This window comes from Aphelocoma coerulescens, chromosome 1A, assembly GCF_041296385.1.
Source record: "Aphelocoma coerulescens isolate FSJ_1873_10779 chromosome 1A, UR_Acoe_1.0, whole genome shotgun sequence".
NCBI lineage: Eukaryota > Metazoa > Chordata > Aves > Passeriformes > Corvidae > Aphelocoma > Aphelocoma coerulescens.
In genome coordinates this window covers 51,248,734-51,258,407 of record NC_091014.1, presented here as the reverse complement: position 1 = coordinate 51,258,407, position 9,674 = coordinate 51,248,734, and the positions used below count along the sequence as shown (strand labels likewise).

Here is a 9,674-nt window from a genome sequence, read left to right as displayed (position 1 = left end):
GAAAAGATGTTCACTTGGCATAACCAAACCTGCGAGATCTTGCTGAATGCTCAAAGTTAACCTGGGTTTTCAAATTACAGGTTGTGTTTACTGCAAGCAGTGGTAGCAGTAGGACTTAAGCTATCCAAATTGTTAAATGCAAACCATTAGGTAAATGGTACAAAGATCAAGCAATGTAGGCCATCCAAATGAGTATCGTTTTAGGGCACTGACAATTAAACTGTTGCAAGCTTAAAATATTATCTCAGTCTTCAAATGAAAAGGGAGATATAACTCAGTACCGCTTTCTGCAGAAGGTGTGTTCGGATCTGGCTCTTTACATTGGTAAAGGTGTAAGTACAGACATTGTCAGGATCCCGTTGTGTTAAACATTTTTCTCATCCTGCATAAAAGTGACCCTTTTCACTCTCATGCTATCTCAGAGCACACATATAAAAGCTGCCAGCTCAGGTGCCCGCTGCAGGGGAGGGGAAAAAAGTCACGAACAGGAACCAGAACAGCTGATACAAATTACCTCTCAAATTGGAGCAAATGCTCCCAGAAATGTCACCTATTAAAAGATCAACTAATAAGTTCCTGCTGCAGCCCAAATAACTCAAGAGAAAAAAAGAATATAAAAATTCTGATAGTCCTCAGGCTCAGGTTTTTTGTGAGCTTTGAATTCTGAGGTTTATTGGTTTTGTGCTTAGTGCAATTGATGAGGCTCTGAGCAATATTTATTTAAAAAACCTGCTGGATCCCCTTGAAAACCTGGACTTATCTGGAGAACAGACATGTGCCAAATCAAGATGAGGACCACAGCAGATAGCCAGAAACCGCTGGATGCCAGGACTGGGGGATGCTTTGCTGGTTCTTCACATGCTGATTTAGTACAGGTTAAGTTGAAAAATGCAGTAAACTTCCCAATGTACTGGAGCCTGAAAGAGCAGTATGGTTTGGATGAGGTTACAAGATGAACATCTCTTGGCTGCAAATGCTTTAAAATAAGTATGGTTTGACTGTATCCTAATGGGTAGATTTAATTTTCTTTGACTGACTCCTGATCACTTTTCAAAGTCATGTGTGTAATCACTGTGAAACCTACAATTTTCATAATTATAAATATTGGCTATTTTAAGGTTTATGGAATCTTCCTGTCACATATTTCTTGTTTTCCCTGAGGAAAGTTAACTCCTGAGGCTACTAACTGTGAACTTGGAAGGTCTTTACCATCCTGGCACAGGTAAGGATCTCTTTGGTAAAAAGATTATTTAACAATTTTTGAAAAAATCTATCAGATAATGACTAACTGATAAAGCAAACCTCTGTAGAGGCTTCTTAGAGCTAATGATAGTGACACCAAGCCCTAAACTGGAGGCCGTAGAGTCCAAATGCCACTTGAGTCCAGCTGGTTGATAGGACTCACTCTTGGGGTTAGACTAGCACCCACGTAACCTAGTTTTAAGTCAGTGGGGATGTTCCTGCATGGGTAGCAGTTGCACCTGTATGTTGCAGTGCAGATGTGTCTGTAATCATGAAAGGGTTGGAGGGAGATGTGTTTCTTCTCCTGTGGCGTAGGAGGGTAAGATGAATGATTGTTTGAACAGACTTACAGCTTTCTGTGTGGGTGAATTGCTGATGGTGTTTATTGTTAGAGTTACACCTGGGGAGAAGTATCACAGCAGAGACTCTTCTGTCTCCTTCCAAGCACCATGCAAGGGAAACACTGCCAGAAGATTAATACTTCAGTACCTCTGGCCTGCTACCCTCTCTGACATACTCTGTGTAAGAGAGCATTCATACAGACACTTGCAGAACCACCCACAAGGCTTGCTGCCATTGCACCCTTTGAGCACTCAGTTCCAGGTGAACTGAAAGCCAGATTTCAGGAGAATTGCAAGTGGGCCTAATACAAGTGGCTCTGGTCTTGTCTGACCCTAGACCCACCAGGTCACATAAACAAGATGAATTGAGACCTAAGCTTACCCATGAAAAAAAGAAGTGTCGTTTATTCAGCAAAGTATGCAGAACAAGATGCTCTGCTTTTTGTGCTTTAATGGCTAGATAAAATTGGTTTTGCCCAGCAGAATGGTGGCCACTTGCCTTCCTGATGTGGTATGGACAACAGGTGGCCACTGGAACTCCATTTCTCTCTAAAGCTTTTGTTTTAGCTTTTTGACAATCCGTTGCACAAATAGTTGACTGCGTTGGGGTACTTCCTGGGAAGCTACTTGTCATACAATCTCCAAGCTGGGTTATTCTCAAGCTACTATCAAGGAGGTCTTGATTGCCCTATGGCCAATCTGCCAGTCCTGTAAGGGTGCCTTGGTGATCTTAGAGTGGCACATCCTGGAGTGAACAATGCAGTAGCAGGGGACGTCCCACACCATCCTGGAGATGACAACGGGGTTTGTACTCCTGATTGGGAAAGAGAATTTTGACTAGTCATCTGGGGAAATGCAATTGTTTGCCACCACTTTTTCCTCCAGATCCTTGCCAGTACAGGAACAAATAATTTGTTCTCTCTCTCTGTAGTGATGTCTCTGCCAGGGGCAGAATAAAAGGGAAATAACAGGGTATACGGAGCCAAGAGGCAGGAGAGTGTCTGTGCTGTGCCAGACAAACCGACCCAGTGCAATATATTAGGGCAGGACTAGAGCCAAGAGCTCTAATCCACAGTAGCTGTGATGCACCATGTTTCCAAAGGCTTGTACAAAGACTCCTGTTCTTCAGATCAGCCTGCTTCCATGAAAAAGGAAAACTCTGAAGGCTCTCTGTAGTCCCTGTCTTTATAGTCTCTATAGGGACATTTCTTGAGGAACACAGTTCTTTCTGTGAACATTAAGCCTCAAAGTTGGCTGAATGAGGGTAGAGAACAAGGTCATGGCCTTCTGCTCCCCTCTCCTGACACTCTCGCTTGACTGACACCACAAAGCTAGATGCTAATAAATCAGAATCAGCCATGCCCTTCTGAATAATCTTCTGTTCCCCTACATTACATCTTCTAACATTGGCGATTTCATATAATTAATGCTAGACAAGAGAAGGTTTGGAATTCATGGCCTATAGGAATGCAGGCTCTTTCCATGCAAGTTTCCCGTGCATCTGAAAGAACTCTGCCTTAAGTAATTGTTGCCCTGATTTTAGGATTACTGCTGGAATAAGTTAAAACAGACAAACCGAGCTGCCTGATGCATGGCAGAGGGGGCTGGAGCCATGAGGTCTTTGCTCTCGCCTCGCTGCGCTGATAATGTTTTACACAGGCAAACTGTGCTAATCCCAGAGCGGCTGGAACTCTCGCCGGGAAGGACACTGCCTGCCACTTCTGTATAATGGAGATGGAGTATTTAGACACACGCAGGCTTATATAATTTTCCTGACTAAGTGACTTCCTCTTTGATAATGTATAAATCAGATGTACCTTAAATTGCTGTCCTGTTTTCATGAAAGCCTGCGCAAAGCTGTACAAGCTGGGAATAATGATCCCTTGATAAATGAGGGAACTTAACTTCCCAGGAAGGGGGGAAATGGCCCAGGCAACATTCTCATGAAAGGCAAAGAAAAAGCCTTCACAAAGACTCACCCAATATCCCAGTACTGGTTTTGGTTACAGTGCAGTCTTCCCGTGGAGAAAAAGGATATTTTGGTGGGGATGATTTCTGCCCCACTGACTTGGAGGGGAGGCAAATATGTGTGCCTAAGGAGTGGGAACAGCAGTACTTGCTGAGCCATGACATGGTGTTAATCTCTCTGTCCTCTTCAGTGAATATCTGCTTTTCTATCAAAAATGCTCATTATTCTAAAAGGATGGATTTGGAATCTGATGGTGTATGGGCTTAGGGAAGCATTGATTGGTGTGATGAACATCTGGTTAAATGACACAGGCAGAGATGCTGCAGTTCTCTACACAATATTCCTGCAGAAGAGGTCATACTTTATCCAAAGGGAGTTGTGTTCAAGCCAGTAATGCGTCCATAGATCTCAGGAGTTTAATTTGTAAAATGTGTTACCAGACATTATAAAAAGGCTGCAAATTGATGCCAGGCTACTGCATTTGTTGAGCTTCTTTGGGAAAAGGGCAGCTGTCACCAGCTTCCTGAACTCATCTCCATCATGGCAACAGTGTCTGTTGGCAAGGGTAATGGCTTTTCACTCTCTTCTGTTTCCCCTGTTTTGCCTCTGCCTGTGGTGTTAACTCCCAGGGAGAAAGGTGAAGGGATCTTTTGATGTGGGTTTTCTCTGTCATATTTTGGAAGGCTCACTCTGTCTGTTTCGGATCTTGCTCAGATGTAAACTATTTGTTTATCTCTCCACCAGTGTAAAGCACAAGGTTTTATGGATGTAGAATCAGTTCTTTACAACTCCTTAGGCAGAAGGTTTAATCCTCTCTTAAGGGTATGGAAAGGCACATAGATAGAGGTTCAATGACTGACTGGAGGCCTAATTATGAGTAGAGAATAAGCCTGAGATTAAAAATAAGGTTTGAATTCAGCCCCTTAATGAACGGTCCTAGAGCTTGCTGCCTCATTTTATGCAAATGTACAAGCAGCATATGTTTTACACAACAGACTCGTCGTGTTGACTCATTGGAAGGAACAGAAAAGGACTGTTTCTGTATTATCCACTATCTGCCTTTTGCGATGCACTTTCCCTGTCTCTGTATCTTGACCACCCTCCTTGCTCTGGTCTCAAAGTATGTGTGTGTATTCATGAAGCCAGATGGAAGTCTATGCAATCACACTTCAAAGGAAGGGGTAAAGGTGGAGAGGGAAGGAGGGGATTTTGGCAGGATGGAGCCAGCTGAGGAATCTGCTCCCTTGCCCTAGGAATGGCGCAGATGGGAACACTGTCTGCCAGAGCCTGGACTGCATGTTCTGGGGGGGAGAAGGAAGCCTATAAATTAGGATTTCTTCTTCTCTCTATTTTAACATTTATTTATTTGTTCCTCTCTTCCCCCTCATCCCTCCCTGCCATCAACAACAAAACTAATGGCATCATGTCAAAATCTGTTAATGCATCTGCTCTGCAGGTTCAGGTTATCAAAAGTATTAGCTAAGCCAGTCTGCAAACACTTGGCAAACATCTGTCTGCCATCACACAAAATACTCCGCGTGGCAGGGAAAATTAATAAACCTAATTGGTTATGAAGCAGTATTAGACGTTGACTAATATCACATTGGAATACTTCCAGTGTCCCCAAAGCTGTTGCACACACTCTCTGTGCATGGACCATGACTGTAAGGGAGTCTAGGAGAGACTTGCTTTGGATTTTCCAAGTCTTACATATTGATCGTTGATAGCATTAATCTGAACTTCTGATATTGCACCCTCTTCTCTCTAATGATTCCAGCGGTGATGGTGATGAGTGACTTTCCCCAGTCCATGGATGCTTAGAAATTGGTAGTGGGCCTGCTTTTTGTTTCTCCCACTAAGACAGTATATGCTGTCTTTGAGCCTTTTTGCCAAGTGTGGTAGAATCCTTGTTTCTCTGGGTAGTAGATGCTAACCATGACTCCAGTGCAAATCCTGTCCTCCCATCTCCCCTCAGAAATAAACTATAATTATCCAGGCTGAAGATAGGAGAAGGATTCGTGAGAAAGAAACCAAAGATGAGGTATCTTTTAGCAAATCGATGGATTTCTGAAGAGTTGAGTAGCGCAGTGAGAGCTGTTGAAGGATTGGCAGAGAGGATTAACAACATGAATCCATCCAGGATGAGGCACAGCCACTTGCATTAACTCAGTCTCCTGGCTGCTGCTAGAAAATCAGAACAAGAGGAGATAAAAAGACATTCCAAAGCTGTCTCCCCTGTGGAGGGTCATATACGGTGGCTGAAAATCTGCACTCCACAGACTGCACTGTAGACCAGGTTCTTACTGTTTTCGCACCTCAGCGGACCATGGCTGCCTCAGGGAAAAGGGGAATGTAAGCAGCACAAAGAGGAAGCACTCCCAGGGAAATTGTGAAACAGCAGTCATGAAGAAGCAGCTGTCCTGTGTGGCTGAACAGGGGATCCTACTGCATTAACTCATTTTCTGCTTCTGGATCACCTGGATGAGGTCACTTTCCCAATCTGAAGCAATCTGGGACTTCCTTGCTAGATCCTCCTACCTCTTCTGTGTGGTTATGTCACAGGTTAGTGACTGGTTCCTCTTTGTGGTCCAAAGCATCTTGTCTCAGTTTAATGGCCTAGTGGGAGATGCTAAAGAATCTTTGCTTTCTCCACAGACTGGAGAGAGGTGGCAACACTTTGATCCTCAACCTTGGATCTCCACCAAGCCTTGGCTGCAGATGGACTGATCCCGACAGGCTCCATACCTGGCAGCTCCAGCAATGATGCTCAGGCTCCACTGAGGTTTCTGCTGTGACACTCTCTGCTTTTGCAAACAGGCTAAAAACACTACTGGACTGAGACTGGTTTTTTTATTTGCTTTCAGCATCCCATTGGTGGCTGTAGCACCAGCATCCCTGTATGTTAAGCCATTCCCCACTGGAAGGACGCTAAGTCTTCAGGAGACAGCACTTTATGGTCAGCTCCACAGTCAACACTTGCTTGCTTCAACTCTTGCCAGAGCTTATCAGTGCCCTGAAACCATAACTGCTCCTATTCCTTCACCTCAATGTTGGCTTGCATGCTGGGAATGTCTCTGTTCCATCTGGCAGCCTCTCCCGTGGTCCTGGTGCTCCCAGTCTCCTTGTCAGGCTGGGCACATAGAGTTCTGCTCCCCAGGTAGTTTTGTTCCTTGCCCACCTGAGTGCTGACGCTATGGTAAAAATAATTCTGCAAGGAAATGAGAGCACTGATTGGGATTTAAATAAAATTTACATAAAACTCTGCCTTGAGTACTAATTAATTAGGTGTTAAAAGCCCCTGAAAAAGCAGAAAGGGGGGCTGGTCTGCTTTGCCACATGGGGAGAAGCTATTAGGAATCATAGAATACAGAATCATAGAATCATTTAGATTGGAAAGGACCTTTTAGATAAAGTCCAACTGTTAACCCAGTACTATCAAGTCCACCACTAAACATGTAAGTTTAAGTGCCTCATCCACATGTTTTATAAATGACTTCAGGGGTTTTGACTCCACCACTTTCTTAGGCAAGCTGTTACAGTGCTTGACAACCCTGCTGGTGAAGAAATTTCTCCTAATGTAACAAGGAAAAAAACTTCCAATCTGAACACCCTCTGTCAAAACTTGAGGGTGTTTCCTCTTGTCCTATTGCTTGTTACTTGGGAGAAAAGACTGACCCCCATCTGGCTACAACCTCCTTTCAGATAGTTGTAGAGAGCAATAAGGTCTTCCCTGAGCCTACTTTTCCCCAGGCTAAACATCCCCAGTTTTTCTTGCCTTAAACTCACTGGCAGCCACAGCTGAGGCTGTGGTCACCAACACTGTGAGTGGCCCAGATGAGTATGGTGTGGAGGGAGCAGTGTTAGTTGCCATGCTGTGCTCCCCTTGGCATGCCTTTTGCTACAGCAGTGTCCCTGGAGCTCTAGGCTTTATGGCTCTCAGAACCCCATCTCTCACCCAAAACAGAATTGCAGCCTTCAGCTGTGCCAGAGGTGCTCAGCACCATGGCTGGCCCAGATGAGAAAGGCAGGGAGAGAGAAATGCTGGGCCAGTGCTGTGCTCCCCTTGGCATGCTCTATGCAGCACCAGTGTCCCTACTGCTGTGATGGGGAAGTGCTTCCAGCCTCATTTGGTGTCTCCAGGCCTCCTTCTTGTGCAGGCAGTGCTCACAGAACGGGCCTCTAGCTTGTCCTTGTCCACTACCCAGGGCAGTAGGAGGAAAGTGCAACATCAAGAGGAAGAGGGGCTGTGCTGGTACTTGTGTATGCTCTCTGGTAGCCCCTCGAGGCAACTTTTCCCCATCTATTACAAATATTACAAGGGACAGTCTGCTGCTTGTGGTGACTTACTGGTAAATTAAGCAATGAGATGTACCAGCCTGGGTGACACCACCAATTAACTTGTTCTTCATACTGTCTATCTAATTTAATCTATGTAGGATTTTATAGAATGCTCATGGCCATGGAGAGGCTGAGGGTAGGGAGGCCTCTAAATTTTACTGCAGTTTATAGTGCTGCCCAGAACCCCTGGGCCACCATTAGAAAATGGGTCACGTAAATGGACAACCAGGAATGCTCAGTTGCTTGAGCCATTTGAAATGGGATTGAACCAGCTTGTTGTGTCAGAGAGAACATTAGATTCTTCCTAGACATATTGGCCTTCTCATGTCCCAGCTGGCCCTCAGAAAATTTCAATAGGCTGGGTTATGAGGCTTCCTTACTCAGTAGCTCCTTACTACTCAAAAAAGTCCTGCTGTGTCAGACTGGTTTCTCTGCTTTCAGGATCTTTCTGTTTGCAGGACCATGGAGCAGTTTTGATCCTAATGGGTGTTCCCATGGAGGCTGCCTGCCAGGTTGGGTGTACAGTTTGTCTGGTTCCTGGCCTCTCTGGGATATATTCCTTTCTCCTCTTGAGCCCACCTGAGCAGCAAATCACCTTTCACTTGTACAGAGATAGGCTTTCTTGGTCTATTGGCAGCCTGCTGGTTGGCCTGCTCAAAGCTAAGAAGACATACCTTCCTGTGAAAATTGAGGGTTTGTTCCAAATTGGACACCTCGCCTCCAATAGAATTACAAATATTTAAATCATCTCCAGAACAGAATTTTCTCTCCTTGCCCAGTGGTGATCTCAAAGAGTGCAACAGGCTGCTGTGCAAATCTGGAGTTAACACTTTATGTGAGTCAAAAACCTTTCCCTGCTCAGCTTTGATGGCCAATCTCTTCTAGCTTTTTTCTTTTCATTTTTCAGAGAGGTTTGGAGCTCACAAAATCCACAAGCAGAGGAGAATCCCCTTGTTTTGCCATTAATTTTTCTTCACAGATGATCATTAAGTACATGGGAGCTGCAATAAGCCTCACTCTATTCCAGCCTTGGCATACACTACACACCTTGAGATGATAAAAAATCTCCATATGGGAGTACCTTTTCATCCTTTCCATTCCACAATCCAAAACCAATCATACAGACTCTGCAAATATTTTGCTCAAACTCTCTTTCTCAGCATTTTCCCCTATAAACATCTGTGCCCCCAAATATTTTGAAACTTCCAATGTCCCTGGCACAGAGATGTGCCTTTCTGACTTGTTTTTCTGTATGTAATGGAAGGAGATCTGTCCTGATCAATGCATGGATGTGGACCTTTCAAGGAAAATTAAGTGGGTAGCCACCCTATGGTGAGCATGTAGTGGATCACCTGAGCTTGGGCCACTGCAGTTCTGGAAAAGATGGGAACAGAGACCCTCATGCTTTTTTCAGTGCTGCAGAGGTTAATTCTGGTTCCTCTAATGAATTCCAGGTAACGTTACATGCCACTTAGCTAACCTTTTCTTTGCAGCAGCATTTGGCTATTGCTGTGTTGTTTGGGATTTTTACCAGAATGGTAATGGTCAAAGGCCTGGAGAGCAAAGTCTAACAAACCAGGTTAGAGTCCTTCAGTGTTGGGTGCTGTCCAAAGACAGGAAAAAACAGCTGGAAACTGGTTTCCTCGTTTCTCTTCCCCTGTCCCAGTTCTTATTCCATTTCAACATATTTAAATTGCAAGTTCAGGCTGAGCAAATGCATAGTTAGCATAGCAGGCTACATATAGTCTTGGAAAATATCATTCTTCCTAGAATCTCAGATGCAT

General features: G+C 44.4%; 1 long non-coding RNA gene across 1 annotated transcript; it reads left to right on the top strand.

The window, feature by feature from the left end:
- The first annotated feature begins 711 nt into the window (after nucleotides 1-711).
- LOC138104700 (uncharacterized) lies at nucleotides 712-6,770 on the top strand. Its single transcript, XR_011148225.1, has 3 exons — nucleotides 712-1,222; nucleotides 5,528-6,114; nucleotides 6,208-6,770. It is a non-coding gene; the product is annotated as an uncharacterized lncRNA (long non-coding RNA).
- The last annotated feature ends 2,904 nt before the right edge of the window (nucleotides 6,771-9,674 follow it).